Below are 6,171 nucleotides of genomic sequence, written 5' to 3'. Positions count from 1 at the left end.
GGAGAGGCATGCATTTAAGTGGGCCCTATCCTAAGGTTCCAGGACTGGGAGAAACAAATATAGGCTCTATAGTGGAGATGTGAGGTTCCTGCTACATCAAATTGAAAAGCTTCTACACATCCAAAGAAACTATCAAACAAACAGAGACCCCTCACAGAATGGGAGAAGATCTTCACATGCCATACATCAGAGAAGAAACTAATCGCAGGGGAGACTTCTGGAGGTGGAGCTACGAGCAGCAGCAGATCGCTTTCTCTCCTCTCCTCTCCTCTCCCTGATCAACTAGGATACCAAAGGAGACCACCCAGGATCAAAACAAGAGAGGACTAGAATGACCACAGGAACCCACTAAATCACCGGTGAGTACAAACATGTGTGGCTGGTGACAGATAGGAGAGAGAAGCATAAGGAGAGATTAAGTGACTGCTCACAGTCCAGCAGTTTATCAGTTGAGACACCACCTCCAGTCTGCTCCACCAACAAGGGGACAGCTGAAGGGAGGAGAGGACTCCCCAGAGACTCACCAAGTGCAACTCTGAGTCTCCATTGCTACTGCCCTCAGAATCTGGAGCAGCTATAGGGAGGGACACCAGGGGACAGACATCTAACCAGGAAACTCAGGAGATGACCTATACCTCGGTGGCATATCTGAGGGGCTGTGAAAGTCTCTTTGCATAACCACTGGATTATCTCTGCCACACCCTGATTTGTCTCTTGGTCAGGAGTCAGTGATTAAGCTGAAGCCTATTGATAATTTAAAAGCACTCACACTCCCATAGGCTACTGGGAACAAAAAAAAAGAGGCTTTTAAATGACTGAGCTCCAACTCAGGGATTAAAATACTATGAAACAACTGTTAACTTCCACCACTGTGAACCCTTTAATCAACTTACTTAGACACAAGTCAATCCAGGCAATAGTGATCAGTAATAGGAAAGGTACTGATAAAGGGAACCCATAAAATAATATATAAAATGGTGAAAATAACAAGAAGAAATATTGGAGAATTGAACCAGGACAAGAGTCCACTAAAAGTCCTCCAGAGGGTGAAGCACAAAATAACGACTTCAACATCCAAACATTAGCTAAGGAAATAATAACAGGAGTGAGTAAAGAGTGTGAAAAAATTGAAATCAGAAATACAGGAACAACAAATGACACTATGGAAGAAAATACTAATTATCTCATGGTTATTAGAGAGTTGAAAGCTGAAATCGCTGAGCTAAGAACGCAATTTGCTGAACAAGCAAAAACAGTGTCAGAACAGGGCAACAAAATAGATGAACTCCAGAAAACAGTAGAGGGCAGAGAGAATAGAATCAATGAGGCTGAAGACAGAATTAGCAACATTGAGGATGAATTAGAGACAACTAAAAAAGAAGTAAGAGATCTCAAAAAGAGATTAAGAGATGCTGAAAACAACAACAGAGTCCTATGGGATGACTTCAAAAGAAACAATATACGAATTATTGGCATACCAGAGGAAGAATGAGAAGGAGAGGAAGAAAGCAGGCCACAATAGCTGAAAACTTCTCTAGTCTAGACAACACCAAAGACATAAAGATTCAAGAAGCCCAGAGGGTCCCAAACAGAATTAACCCAGACCTAAAAACAACAAGACATATCATATTTAGAATGGAAAGGAATAAGGATAAAGAAAGGATTCTGAAGCCTGCAAGAGAAAAACAAAGAGTCACCTACAAAGGAAAACCCATAAGATTAGCAGCAGACTTCTCCATACAAACGCTACAGGACACAAGAGAATGGCAAGGTATCTATCAAGTGCTCAATGAGAAAGGCTTTCAACCAAGAATACTATATCATGCTAGACTGTCATTCACACTAGATGGAGGCATCAAAACCTTCTCAGACAAGCAACAGTTGAAGGACTCAACTATCACCAAGGCTGCCCTAAAAGAAGTTCTGAAAGGTCTCCTATAAACAATCAGACCATCAAAAATAGGACATATGTTGGATAGTATGCCAGCTCCCCCTGGCTTCTGCTTAACCATATGCCTATATAGGGATAGATTTAATCCCATTCAAAGCTTTGGTCTATTTACATAAATCACTTTTACATTTACATAAAGCACCACACTCCCTCCAGGGCATTGGTGGTTCAGTGATAGGACTCTCGCCTGCTCCGCCCCCTCCTTGTCACACTCTGATTTTCACCAGTCACTTTTTTCTCCACCCTCTCTATATCACATCCTGTTTCCACCCTACCTGGAGAGTATAAAAACAGCTGCTCTTCTGACTAAAGACACTTGGAAATTGCTTTCTGGCTCCGAGAGTTCCAGAGTGTATCTCCTGCGAAGTTAGTGTGGCACGAGTTCCTGATCCCTCTCCCACGCAGCAGCCTAGATCGGCTCCAGTTGAGTTCTCTCCAACCCAGAGAGCACTAGCTCAGGAAGAAGTACCCTCAGGCTATCTCGGCATCTGGCGCCCGAAAAGGGACATGTAAGCAGCAGATTTACAAGAAGACATCCTAGATAAGTACACACCTTTTGGGTATCTGCAATATTGTGTTAAGGCGCAGTGATTTTTTTCTTTCTTATTGTTTTCCTGAGATCTCTCCACCATGGAAAATCTTTTCCAAATTATGCATTCTTTTTCCAGTATACAATTTTTATATATCTGGGACATTTTCTCGGGGCTGCACCTTATATCCTGTTTATCATCATAGCAGCTTAAGGGATATATAGGGCAACCTCTCAAAACGCTTAAGGACCTAGAGGCTGAGGTCCAAGAGATAAAGGAAGTGATCATAGAACTTAAGCAGCACCTTAAAAACAAGAAGAAGCAAAGGCCTGTCGTGATCCTGACCCACCCTAATTCCTCTGCATCTTGCCCTGAGGCCCCTATTTTGGCATCTTGCCCTGAGGCCCCTATTTTGGCAGACAAGTGTCCGAATTCCCCTTTGGACTCCACAGCCACTTCTTCAGGCACCCCCATTTTGGCAGACACGTGTCTGGAACCTCCTGCTGCCTCCACGGCTGCTTCTTAGCACACACCCGTTTTGACAGACACATGTCCGAATTCTCCTGTAGCCTCCAAAACCACTTCTTCGGCCACTTGTCCAGAAGCTTCCACTTTGGTGACTACTCCTACTGCTACACACTTATCAGAGCAAGTCTACACATTTCTGGTCAATGTTGCCCCCAATAGACAAAAACCTCAGGCCTGGTATCCATATTCCGCCACAGACCTGAAGGAACTACGCCAGGCTATCAAGGATGACAGTGTTCATGGCCCATTGACCAGGTCCATTTTACAAGGCCTGCTTCAGAACCTTAATACCCCCCAAGATTGGAGGGATGTAACTCGCGCTACGCTCCCAGGTCCCCTCTTCCTGCAATGGGAGGCATTCTTTCGCAAAGAATGTTCACAACAATCGCGGAAAAATATTCAAAATCAGCCAGTGGGGAATTTTGATGCATTGCTTGGAACAGGCCAATTAGAAACAGGGATTCAACAGGCGGAAGCCAAGTTTCCACCGGGGTATTTTGGTCAGGTACGCCTGTGTGCATTAAAAGCATGGGAGCGATTAACACCACCCATGGGAGCAGCCTCAGCCCCCATTCTCTCCCTGCAACAAGAACCTGATGAATCCCTCGCTAAATTCATTGCCAGGGTCCAGTCGAGTTTGGAAAAGAAGATTTATAATCCTGACGCTCGTTTTCTCCTCCTGCGATCCATAGTCTGGGATGGAATGCTTCCGCAATTTCGACAGGCCTGTATCACTCTTAAAAACGAACACCCAGATACTTGGATTCTAGCTACACAGGATCTCAGATCAAGCTCTTTTCAAGGAACTATGTTACAAGCCTATGCAGCTACCTTACATAAGCAAAAAGGGGCTTGCTTTCAGTGCGGTCGCCAAGGGCATTGGTGTAACCAATGTCCAGAAAATAGACCGCAACCCTGCCTCCAGTCAGGGCAACCCTGCCTCCAGTCAGGGCAACTCGGCCTCCAGACAGGGAATCAGAGACCACGAATGCCTTGTCCCAGATGCCAGAAAGGATTTCACTGGAGGAGAGATTGTTGCTCAAGGTTCCATAGGAATGGCACGCCTCTGCCAAATGTAAACAGGGATTTAAACTAGGTGTGGGGCTTCCCTTAGCCACGCCCCCAAGAGGGAAGGAAGCAGGTTGCCCGCTTGGTGCTGTGCCCTTCTTCCACAAACAGAAGCCCAGCTTGGGACTGAATCCGTTGCTACACCCACCATGCCAAGTAACAATAACAGAGGGTGAGCAGAAGGAGGAATCCGTGGTATGTGGGAACTTCCAGCATAGAAATAACCGGCTGGAGCAAGAGAACAGCTCGAATTCGGAGCCTGAGATTTTATGGACCACCCCTGTTTTAGAAAGGGGTCACCCAACTATGACACTAAAGATTGGTAATATTCCTTTTAAGTGTTTGACTGACATGGGAGCAGATAAGACAATCTTAAGACAAGCAGAGGTTCGCCAGAGTTGGGAACTCCTCCCAGGACCACGCTTACATGGTGTTGGAGGATTGACTCAGGCATTCCACACACGAGATTCCCTTGTGTGGGAATATCCAGAAGGGACTACCGGACACTTTCAGCCTTTCATAGCAGATATAAGCACCAATTTATTGGGAAGAGACTTGCTGGAATCTTTAGATGTAGTGATATCCTCAGACACCTCTGCAGGACACCACACTCAATCCTGTGAGACTGCTAGACTCAACCAGCACCCCCAATACTAACTGCCACTGTTTGTAACAGAACTCCCCGCTTAGATTGGCTTTCTAATGAGCCTGTCTGGGTGGAACAGTGGCCTTTGCCTAGGGAGAAGCTAGAAATTTTAAAAGAACTCATCCAAGAGCAGTTATCTTTGTGACACATTCATCATTCTCAGAGCCCATGGAATACTCCAGTCTTTGTGATTAAAAAGTGCTCAGGAAAATGCCGCCTCCTCCAAGATCTTCGTGCAGTTAATAAAACCATGCAGGTTTGGGGCTCCGCCCAAAGGGGTTTGCCTCTTGCTTCCACAATTCCCACAGGAATTCCAATCATAGCTATTGATATACAGGATTATTTTTTCTCTATTCCCTTACACCCACAAGATTGTAAACGTTTTGCTTTCTCTGTTCCTTCTATTAATAATGCCAGCCCTGCCGATAGATTTGAATGGGTGGTACTGCCCCAGGGCATGGATAATAGTCCTACTATTTGTCAAGAGGCTGTTAAATCTGCCCTTTTCCCATATATTCATAAGGGCCTTAAGGTTTTTCATTATATGGATGACGTGTTAATATGTGAAGAATTAGATACAGATCTCTCCGCCCTATGTGATTTTCTAATCCCTGCCTTAAAGAGAAGTGGACTTAATGTAGATCCTGAGAAAATACAGTTAATTCCTCCAATATCTTTCTTAGGCTCAGAGATTTCCCTAACGCAGATTCGTCCTTTAAAACCTTGTGTTACTTTTCCTTCTAACCTCACTCTTGCTTCTTTACAAAGTTTTCTTGGAAATTTGAATTGGCTTAGGCAGTATCTTTATCTGCCTACGAGCTGCCTGCAACCACTGTTCGATCTGTTAAAAGGAAACAAACAGCCCTCCTCAAAGCGTATGTTAACCCCCGAAGCCTCCTTGACACTGGAAAAAGTTAACCCGGCTCTCCAGGACATGCACCTCGTTTGGTTCTCCCTCTCCTCTCCAGTAAATCTTCTAATCTTTAACTCCACACCCACGGTAGTTGGGGCATTGTGGCAGAAACATGGCGTTCTTGAATGGCTTCATACGCCAGTAGGCGGAGCTCCAAGACTCCTTACTGAGATTGATGCCTTAGCATTTATGGTTCGCCAAGGAAGAAACAGATCGGTTCAGGTCTTAGGAAGGGAACCAGATTCAATCATTCTTCCCTTTTATCTCACAGATACAGAATGGCTTATATGCCACCATTCTCGTTTTGCCATAAGTTTAATGGGTTTTCCAGGACAATTAGATAATCATTTTCCCTCTAATAATTCGATAGCTTCTTTACCTCTGTTGCCTCTACTAGTACCTAAACTCCTACAGTGTTCACTGATGGTGGTAAAAAGGGAGCAGCTGCTCTTATATATTATCCAGACCAGCAATACTCCAAACCTCTCTTTACTGAACTTCCTGATAATTCCCCTTAGTACAAAGAACTTTATGC

This window comes from Erinaceus europaeus, chromosome 17 (genome assembly GCF_950295315.1).
Source record: "Erinaceus europaeus chromosome 17, mEriEur2.1, whole genome shotgun sequence".
Lineage (NCBI taxonomy): Eukaryota > Metazoa > Chordata > Mammalia > Eulipotyphla > Erinaceidae > Erinaceus > Erinaceus europaeus.
Note: the sequence above shows the minus strand (reverse complement) of the source record.